We start from the raw sequence: 11,759 nt of genomic DNA, 5'->3' as shown, positions 1-11,759 counted from the left end.
GACGCCTCCCCCTTGGGAGAGACTCACCCAGTGGCTTTGAGTTGGTCCCAAGTCTCTCAATATCTCCTCTTCTTCAATCCTGAGTCCTGGAGCAACATGAAATGCAGCCACCCTCTAGTCTGTCATCTTGAAACCCCCCTTTAATTTCTTTGGTCTGTCTAATTGCTCTGGCTAGAGTTTCAAGGACAATGTTTAATAGAAGTAGTAAAAAGGGGCATCCCTGCCTTGTTCCAGTTTTAGGGGGAAAGCATTCAGTTTTACACCATTTAGAATGATATTAGTGATGGGCTTAGCATAGATGGCCTTTACAATGTTAAGGAATGTTCCCACTATCCCTATTTTTTCTAGTGTTTTGAGCATGAAGGGGTGCTGTATTTTATCAAATGCTTTTTCTGCATCAATTGAAATAATCATGTGATTCTTGACTTTAAGTCTGTTGATGTGATGAATTACATTTATTAATTTTCTGATGTTGAACCAACCTTGCATCCCTCGGATGAAACCCACTTGATCATGGTGCGCTATCTTTTTAATACGTTTTTGTATGTGATTTGCTAAAATTTTGTTGAGAATTTTTGTGTTGATGTTCATTAAGGATATTGGTCTGAAATTTTCTTTCCTCGATGTGTCTCTGTCTGGTTTAGGTATCAGGGCGATATTGGCTTCATAGATTGAGTTTGGGAGGGTTCCCCCTCTTCTATTTCATGGAATACTTTGAGAAATATTGGAACGAGCTCTTCTTTAAAGGTTTTGTAGAACTCGGCTGAGAACCCATCTGGTCCCAGACTTTTGTTTGTTGGTAGGCTTTTGATGACTTCTTCAATTTCATTACTTGAAATTGGTCTATTTAAATTGTGTATGTCCTCCTTGTTCAGTTTAGGTAATTCATATGTCTCTAGAAACCTGTTGATGTCTTCGAAATTTTCTATTTTGTTGGAGTATAGATTTTCAAAATAGCTTCTAATTATGTTTTGTATTTCAATCGTTTCTGTTGTGATATTTCCTTGTTCATTCCGAATTTTAGTAATTTGGGTTTTCTCTCTTCTTCTCTTTGTTAGTGTGACTAAGGGTTTATCAAATTTGTTTATTTTTTCAAATAACCAACTATTTATTTTGGCAATTTTTGGAATTGTTTCTTTTGTTTCAATTTCATTGATTTCAGCTCAGATTTTAACTATTTCCTGTCTTCTACTACTTTTGATGTTGGTCTGCTTTTCTTTTTCTAGGGCTTTGAGCTGTAGTGTTAGGTCATTTATTTGTTGATTTTTTCTTCTTTTATTGAATGTGCTCCATGAAATAAATTTTCCTCTCAGTACTGCTTTCATATTGTCCCAGAGATTTTGATATGTTGTATCCGTGTTCTCATTTACCTCTAAGAGTTTTTTTTTTATTTTCCCCTGATGTCTTCTGTTATTCATTCATCATACAATAGCATATTATTTAATCTTCAGGTGTTGGAGTAGTTTCTGTTTTTTATTCTGTCTTTTATTTTTAATTTCATTCCATTCTGATCTGACAGAATACGAGGTAGTATCTCTATCTTCTTGTACTTACTACCAGTAGGTTTGTGGTATACTATATGGTCTATTTTATAGAAGGATCCATGTGCTGCTGAGCAGAAAGTGTATTTGCTCTTTTTTGGATGGTATATTCTCTAAATGTCTGTTAAGTCTAAAGTATTGATTGTGTTATTAAGATCTATGTTTTCTTTGTTCAATTTTTGTTTGGAAGATCTGTCGAGTGGAGAGAGAGGTGTGTTGAGGTCACCTAGTATTATTGTGCTGTGGTCTATTCTATTTCTGGAATAGAGAAGGATTTGTTTGACATACATGGATGAGCCACTGTTTGGGATATAGATATTTATGATTGTTATGTCTTGGTGATTTATGCTTCCCTTAAGCAGTATGAAATGTCCTTCTTTATCCCTTCTGACTAACTTTGACTTGAAGTCCACCTTATCTGAAATGAGGATGGATACCCCAGCTTTTTTGCTGAGTCCATGTGCATGGTATGTTTTTCCCCATTTTTCACCTTTAGTCTTTGTATCCTCTTTCTATGAGATGAGTCTCTTGTAGGCAGCACATTGTTGGATCTTTCTTTTTAATCCAATCTGCCAGTCTGTATTTTGATTAATGAGTTCAGGCCATTATCATTCAGGGTTATTATTGAGATATGATTTGTATTCCCAGTCATTTGACTATTTTTTGTTTTTTAACAGGACTTGATTTTTCCTTTTTTTGGCTATTCTTTTATGGTAGTTCCTTCCTTTGCTGATTTACATCGTTGTTTTTCATCTCTTCCTCATGGAATATTTTGCTGAGAATGTTCTTAGTGCCAGCTTTATTTCTGTAAATCCTTTTAGGTTTTGTTTATCATGGGAGGATTTTATTTAAACGTTAAATCTGAAGGCAAGTTTTGCTGGGTATAAGATTCTTGGTTGGCATCTGTTTTCTTTCAGAGCTGGAAAAATGTTGTTCCAGGCCCTTCTAGCTTTTAGGGTCTGAGTTGAAAAATCTGCTGATATCCATGTTGGTTTCCCCATGAATGTAATTTGATTTTTTTTCTCTCACAGACTTTAAAGTTCTATCTTTATTTTGTATATTAGGTATTTTCATTTAATGTGCCTTGGTGTGGGTCTGTTTTAATTTTGTACATTTGGTGTCCTATAAGCCTCTTGTACTTGATTTTCCATTTCATTCTTCAGATTTGGGGAATTTTCTGATATTATTTCATTGAATAGATTGTTCATTCCTTTGGTTTGTTTTTCTGTGCCTTCCTCAATCCCAATAATTCTTAAATTTGACCTTTTCATGATATTCCATAATTCTTGTAGATTCTGTTCATGATTTCTTACCATCTTCTCTGTTTGGTCAACTCTGTTTTCAAGATTAAATATTTTTTCCTCAATGTCTGAGGTTCTGTCTTCCAGGTGTTCTATCCTATTCGTTATGCTTTCTATGGAGTTTTTAATTTGGTTTATTGTTTCCTTCATTTCAAGGATTTCTTTTTTTTTTTTTTTTTTCAGAATCTCTAACTCTTTATTGAAGTGATGTTTTGCTTCCCACATTTGCTGTTTTAACTGTTGATTGGTGCGATCATTCAAAGTCTGCATTTGCACTCTCATTTCATTGTTTGCTTCTCTGATCATTTTAATTATATACATTCTGACCTCTCTTTCTGACATTTCTTCTGCCATGCTGTCATTGGATTTTATTGATGTAGCATGTAGGTTTGTTTGGGACATTTTCTTCCATTGTTTTCTCATATTGCTCAGGTATTTTCACCTCTAGTAATGACACTCTGAGATATTGCAGATTTCCCTGTATTGACTTATAGGGTTCCTGTAGATTTCCAATTACACACCTCCTAGCCTTCAGTGGCCTGAAGCCTTGGAGGAACTTGATAATGCAGTGCTCCAAAAGGACAATGCCCCTGTAGGGGTGGTGGCCTTCAGGTGGGGTATATTCCCTGCTAGTGGGCAGAGACACCTCATGTGTTGACTGATTGTCAGTCAATGGGTGACTAGACTGTGGGCTGTGATATGGCTGGTCTGGTCCTGGGTCTCTGGTTCTACCGTCTCAGTGGGAAAGGCTCACCCAATGGGGAAGTCTTCCTGGGCAGTTTTCTTCCGAGGCATTCCCTGCAGTCTGGAATTACCGTCTGGGCCAGAGAGCCTCGTTCTTGCAGGAGGTCTCCAGCTGGGCAGGAACGGCTGGTCGAACCAAAAGCAGAAGAGCAGGCTCCCTCTCCATCTACCTCTGAGTGTGGGGACCCGTAGAGTTTTGGACTCTGGGTCATTAAGATAAGACCGTCTGGGTATGAGCCTCCCAAGGCACAGAGAGGGTGAGGCAGGACTGCCTCTCCTCTAGGTCCCCACCCGGGCTTCACTGCCAGGAACCACGAGATCTCACTGGCTGCATGCACATGAAGAACTGTGCCTAACTGGTGCAAATACATCTGGACTCAAGAATTTTCTTTTGCAAGTATTCTTCAATGTCTTTCTCAAAAATATTTCTTTTTTAGCTTTAGACATTTACTACATACTGTGAGAGAAGTAGACACTATCTGAATCTGCCGAAGGAAAGCTATTAAAACAGAAGGCTAAATAGTGTAATACTAAAAGCTTTCCCCATGCCTAAACATGCTTATTAAATATTAGTTTTTGTTAGCTTATTAATTTAAGTGTTGGATTTTTTCAGTGTGTTAATGTAATTTATTACTTGTTATGCTTTCAATTTTTTCTCTATAAGACCTTAAGTAATTACCACCTGATTAGATATTATGAATATAATATTAATAATATAACCTAGTATTAAATAAAGGCCAATATACATGTCTGTGCATATACCTACATATATAATTATGCAGTTATAATGTATACAAAATGCAATGGTATATATTTTATATGCCTATACATAATCACACATTTAATTTTGCATTTTTCTTTTTGCTCTAATTATCTGCTTTTCAGTATGTTTAGTGAATTTTTAAAATTTATATTTACATTTTCTTACTGCTATATCAAACCATAAAATTGTACATATTTGTGGGGTACCCTGTGATAGAGACATATATACATTAAATTATTTTTCAACCAAGTCAAACTGACATCCCCTCAAATATTTATTTCTTCATAAGTGACAACATTGAAACTCATTTCTTTTCTTAGTGGTGCTGGGGATCAAACCTAGGGCCTTGCATATGCTCTGGGCAAGGTCTATTCTGAACTATTTCCCCCTGCTCTCATGTAGTTTTTTTTTTTTTAAATAACTGTGCCTTATTGTTTTTTTTTATTCATGTCTTATCATGCAACAGAAACAAGACTGTATGCCTCACTCTAATTTACTACTCATTGATCAATCTTAACCCATCTTTCCTTCCCAAGTCTCTGAAAACCACCATTGTATTAACTTCTATGCAATGCTATCCATTTTTTAGGTTTCCACATATAAGTGAGATTATGCGGTACTTGTCTTTCTGTGCCTGAGTTATTTCACATAACACTGCAATCTCCAGCTCAATCTATGGTGTCACAAATAATGGGATTTCTTTATTTTTATGACTCAATAGTAGTCCATGGCATATGTATGTCACATTTCTCCATCAGTTGATGGGCAATTGAGTTGTTTCTGCTTCTGGTGTATTGTGAATAAAGTTGCAATAAACATGGAAGTGCAAATGTCTCTTTCAAATATTGATTTCACTGACTTCTCATGTACCCAACCTCAACAGTGGAAATGCTAGATGCTCTGATTTTTCTTTCTTTTTGAGGAACCCTGTGGTGTATCCCTAGTGGCTGTACTACTTTACCACTTCTACCAAGAGTGCTGCAGTTCCCATTTCTTCACATCCTCACCATCACTTGTCTCTTCAGGAATAGCCATTCTAGCTGGAGTGAGTTGATATCTCATTGTGGTTTTGTTGTGCACGTCCCTAACGGTAGTGATATAGAACATTTTTTCATATACTTATTAGCCATTTTTCTATTATCTTTTGAGAAAAATTTATTTGGGTCCAATGCCCATTTTTCAATGAACTTATTCTTTTGAATATTGAATTCTGGAGTTTTCTATGTATCCTGTCTTAACCCACTATCACAAGTATAGTTTTTAACTATAAGTTTTTAACCCATTCCATAGCTTGTGTTTCACTTTGTTGTGTAGAAGCTTTTGGGTTTGATAAAATCCCATTTATCTGTTTTCCTTTTTTTCCCTATGCTTTCAGGTATTGTGTAGTACCAAAGCCCAAATGCTATAGAGTGTCACATACTGAGATGGACTCAGTACAATACCACTACAACCAGCCCCAGGTGATGCAGGCCTAAGTAGAATTCTGATGTACTAGGGCCACATGTGTCCACCTGGCACTGGGGTGGTTTCAGTGGCCTGTGTGCAGGCACAAACCTGGAGATGAGTACTGTGAGGATCTAAGTGTTAAGTTTCACCAGCCCAGCACTGAATTCCAAAGGGAGGTCCTGTGTTTACTACCCTGTCCTACCTGCAACAAATGGAGTCTTGCTACATACTATGCTGCCTGTGATTGGGGTAGTATTATTGAAGACTGTCTGTTAGTCACCAAGGCTGATGGTCAGCTGAATTATACTTGAATCTCTTGACCACAAGGACTTGCATATTTTCAGAGACACATTCAGACCTATGCTGTACCTGTTGGTGAAAAATATGAATCTATTCCACCCAGGTAGGATCTCTGCCCAATGCCAGCGCATGACTGGAGTTCCTTCTGTTAGTGGTGGCCTAGTGAAAGCTGTATGGTTATATGCTCAGTGGTAGAGGCATCACCTTTGCCACCAAGGCTGATGCTAAGATGGGTTGCACCACGTTTCACAGCCACAGGGACCTTAATAGTCTGAGGGATGGGAGCATGCTCTGGGTCACTTGAAGACTGGTAGTGATGCAGCCCAGGACTCAAATCTGTCCAGCCAGTATTCACGTCTCGACCTGATGCAGAGGCAGGTCTGCAGTTTGACCTGTATATATTGTCCTTTGATTTATGCCTGGTGTTGGCTTTCATAACCATGGTCCTGGCACTGAATTTCAAGGAAAACTCCTGTGTTCACTTTTATACTCCTGCTATCCAACAGGTGGAGTGTGGTTACTTCCTCTGCTTCCTAAGGTTTGAGTAGGGATGGTGGAGGCAGTAAGTTGCCTGGATAATGAAGTTCCAATGACTCAGTCTGCAGATACAGGTCTAGGGCAGGGGCACTGCCTGGCACTGGCTTTCACCATCGTAAGTCTGATAGTAAATTTCAAGTCTAGGGCTTAATCTCAATTCTTTCTTCCTCTTCCAAGAGGGAGGCATCTCTCTCCCAACCTACTTAGAGTGGAGGAGATATGACACAGCAAGGTTTTCCTTCTTGCCCTGTTCACTGTAGCCTTTATTATAATTATAAAAGACTAAGCACCGTAGTCTTTCTCCTGACTTCCTCACTTTTTTTAAAGGTAGTTTGGTGCCTGGATACCTGTTCAGGTTGTTCCATCTGTGGGAATATGGGCCCTGGAGGATCTTACTCAGCTGCCATATTACTTTGCCTCTCTTGCTTTCCAATAACTTCAAGTATTAAAATATCAATATTTCAATATTAATGGACATGCCCAAAAATATGACTATAATTTTATCACCTGAAGATAACCAGTGTTACATTCATTTACATTATTTTAGTGTATATACAACATCTAATAAATTATATTTTTTAAATAATTTATAACACTAGATGACATAGGAAACTTGTGGAGGTAGTACAGACTGTTCCTATATCTCCTATGCCAAGTTTATCCTCTTCCTATCAACATTTTATATCAGCATAGTATAATTGCCAAACTTAATGAACCAGTGAACTAATAATCATGCATTATAATTAGCTGGAATCCAGACTTCATTCAGATTCCTTTAGTTTTTCTTGTTTTGGTATGAATTGAACCTAAGGGTGTTTAACCACTGAGCAACATTCCCAGCCCTTGTTGTTTTGTTTTATTTTGACACAGGTTCTTGCTAAGTCGCCTAGGGCCCCCTAAGTTGCTGAGGCTGGCTTTGAACTTGCAATCCTTAACCTTCTGAGCTGCTGGGATTACAGAGTGCCTCACCATGCCTAAAAGGTCTCCTTAGTTGTTTTCTCCTTGTTTCCTGTTCCAAGATTCCATCCAAGATACCACAAGATACTTTGGTGTCATGTGGTACTTTACTCCTCTTGAATGTAGTAATTGTAGACTCTCCATGTTTGTTCTGGTCAGGTAATTTGTAGAATATTTCTCTATCTGGAGTTGTCCATTTTCCTCACAATTGAAATGGTACTATTTTGGGGGGAGGGACACAGTAGGTACAGTGTCATTTTCATTACACTATATTAAGGGTATATATTATCACTTGACCTATGGCTATTGCTGCCCAGATACAGCTTGTTAAATTTTTCTCCTACAAGCCTATTTTCCTCTTTTCTCTTGTGTTTTTTTTTTTTTTTTTTTTTGTAATGAAGTCATTTTGCACAATCTACCCTTAAGCCATAGGGAATTCCTTTCCTTTTGCTTGAGCATGGAGTACCTACTTAAATCATTTGAAATTCTTGGGGATTTGCCTCTTCTCTGCCCTTATTTGGTTATTTAATCATTTACTTCAGTATAGACTCATAGTTTTTTATTGGATACTATCTTATTTGTTCTCCACATTGTTTCAGCTTTGGCTCTTGAATGTTCTTTAAGTTGTTTAAGTTGATCTTGTATCTTTTAAAAATTATTTTTATACATGACAATGGAATTCATTTAGATGAATGATATAAGCATGGACTATACCTTATTCTAATTAGGACCCCATTCTTGTGGATATAAATGATGGTGGGATTCACTGTGGTGTATTCATATATGTACACAGGAAATTATTTTGGATTTATTCCACTGTCTTTCCTTTTCCAGTCCCACCTCCCTTCCCTTTATTCCATTTTGTCTAATCTATTATTTATTCTTCTCCTCTTCCCCCTTATTGTTGTTTACTTCCTATAACTCTTTGCCATACCTCCAACAAGATGCTTATTATTATTTTAAGCATTTCATTACTTTCATACTTCAGACCCAGTCCAAGGATTGGCTGTTGTCTAGAAATTCAATGTCTCAAGATATTCTGACTGCTTTATTTATTATTATTATTTTTTATATTTATTTATTTTTTATTTAATTATTTTTTTGTTTTGTTTTCCAGACCATATTTTGATTCATTGTACACAAATGCGGTACATCATTTCATTTCTATGGTTGTGCACGATATAGATTTATACCATTCATGTACTCATACATGTACATAGGGTAACAATGTCTGTCTCATTCCACCTTTTTTCATACCCCTCCCTCTCATTTCCTTCTACATAATCTAAAGTTCCTTCATTCTTCTCTCACCTCCCCGCCCATTATATATCATCATCCACTTATCAGGAAAAACATTTGGCCTTTGGTTTTTTGGGATAGTATTAGAAACCAAGATCTAAGTTCTGAGTGTGCTCATTGCAACTGAATTGCCATTGCTTTGGGATTCTCTTATATGGTAGTATAAGAAATATGTGTGTATGTCTTAACCAAAATATATCCACATGCATGTAAATATTTTTATATATAATCATCTGTGTCTGTATATTGTTTATGTGTCTAAATATAATCCATTACCATATGGATTATTCTGGAATTCTTCACTTATCTACAAACTCCCACTTCAACTCAGAGAAGATTGGCTCCCGCCATCTACCATTTATTTAATTCTGATTCTACTATGCAAGTATAGCAGTATTCAGATTACTAACCTTTAATCCCATATGTGGAAAGAACTTTATAGATTACAGTTTTTATAATGATATATGCTATATTTATGCTTAGAGAACCCTATCATTTTATGGGTTCCCAATCTTAATATCTTTTCACCACTCTCAATAGAAATGTTGATTTATGTAGTTAGATTTTTTTTTCTTACAACTGTCATTAAATTGAGAGTTCCCAAATAGCTAATTTTTTTCTATTTTTAATTGTACATTAAGTTTCACTCTTTGTGCTGTTAAGTTCTAAAAATTTTGTGGCATGGTAATGTATCTATTATCACAGTACCAATGGGAATATTTTCACTTACCTAAACATTTTTCTGGTGCATCACCAATTCAAGTCTTCCCTCTGGGTCAGGATCCTTGGAAATAGCCAACCTTTTAATAATGATTATATTAGTTTTCCTTTTACATAATAAAATATAATTTGAAACATGTAGTATATAATCTCTCAATACTATTGATACCGCCGTTTACCGGTGACGAGTTCTGCTCCTTCTAATGTTGAAGATTGAACACTAGAGAAGCACGCCAAGGCAAGCATATTAAGCAGGTTTTACTTAAAGCTAATAATACAGACTTCTCCCGGCAGGGAGAAGGGGGCCATGGCTGATGTTCTAAAAGTCCCAAGAAGTGAGCACACCCTACATCTTTTATAGGTTAAGGTCTCTTTTGTTCTCCAGTTCTCTCCCCCCTTATCTCTCCTTCCTGCCTACATGACTAGGCCTGGTTTTGCATTAAGTGAAAAGCCATGGGCAGGGGGAGGGCCAAGGTGATTCAGGCAGGCAAGGGCCCAGGGGGCATTAATTAGCAGTTCCTGGCTTGCAGTTCTTGATAAAGGCAGGTAAATTTGGTAATCAATGGGCTCCAGAGATCCTTGACATTCCATTCATTCCAGGGGCAGTTTCCAACTTCCAGAGGCAGATGATTTTATGGCCTCCATTTCCTCGATTTGACCCGATCCCCTATTTCTACACTAACTACCTGTTCCCAATTCTGGCTTCACTATCTTCTTTCATTTAGCAATATGAATTAAATTTTATCCATTTCTTCTCAGTGTGATAACTCACATCTTTTTTTTTCTTTTCCATATTTTTATTGGTAGACTATAATTGTGCCTAATGATGGGATTTATTGCTACATATTCATACATGAAAACAATTAAACAATATAATTTGTTCAATATTCCCCAGTTTTCCTCCTCCCCTTTCCTCCTTCCATGGTCCATTTCCTCTGTTCTACTGATCTCTCTTCAAATTTTATAAAATCCTGACTATAGTTTTCCCTTTTGCCTCTCTACTTTCCACATATAAGAGAAAACATATTATCCTTGACTTTTTCAGCATGATTTATTTCACTTTCCATATCAAGTTCCATCCATTTTCCTGCAAATGATATAATTTAAATTTTCTTTAGGGCTGAATAAAACTCCATTGTGTAAATATATCACATTTTTTAAAATAATCTATTCATTCACTGCTGGACACCTAGGCTGGTATCCATAGTTTGGTTGGCTATTGTGAATTGTGCTGGTATAAACTTAGGTATGTATGAATCACTATAATGTGATGACTTGAATTCTTTAGGATTTGTAAAGCCAAGGAGTGGTATAACTGGGTCATACAGTGGTTCTATTCCTAGTCTTCTGAGGAAACCCCATACTAATTTCCATAGGTACTAATTTACAATCCTACCAACAGTTTAAAAGTGTTCCTTTTTCTCCACATCCTCTCCAGCATTTATTATTGTTTGTATTCTTGATGGCTCCCATTCAAACTGGAATGAGATAAAATTTCAGTGTAGTTTTGATATGCTTTTTCCTAATTTCTAAAACTGTTGAACAATTTTTCTTATATTCGTTTGGCCATTTTTATATGTTTTTTAGAGAAGTGTCTATTTAATTCATTTGCCCATTTATTAATTAAGCTTCTTGTTTGGTATTTTTTGGTATTACATTTTTTGAATTTTTAAAATATTTTGATATTAATCTTCTGTCTGAAAAGTAACTCATAAAGATTTTCTCCCATTCTGTAGGCTCCTTCTTCACTTTCTTCATAGTTTCCTTTGCTGTAGGGAAGATTTTCAATTTGATATCATCTAATTTATTAATTCTAGCTATCATTTTTTAAGCTGTAGAGTTACTATTGGGAAGCTCATATTTGTATCATAAATATATCATATTACATTATTTGTGTGTATCATAATTTGCTAATCTACTCACACAATAATGCATATCTTTGTTGCTTCTAAGGTTTAGCAATTATGAATAAAACCTCCAGGAAAATTTCTTCCTTTTTCAAATCATTTAGATCAATATATACTTTTCATTTGTTCTAATTAATTACACATGACAGTAGGATGCATTTTGACACATTATATGCACATAGGGCAATAATGTCTGATTCATTCTGTCATTTCTACCCCCATATCCCTTCCCTTCCCTTCCCTT

The sequence above is a fragment of the Sciurus vulgaris genome, assembly GCF_902686455.1.
Source record: "Sciurus vulgaris genome assembly, chromosome: 11".
Lineage (NCBI taxonomy): Eukaryota > Metazoa > Chordata > Mammalia > Rodentia > Sciuridae > Sciurus > Sciurus vulgaris.
This window is presented reverse-complemented; position numbering follows the sequence as displayed.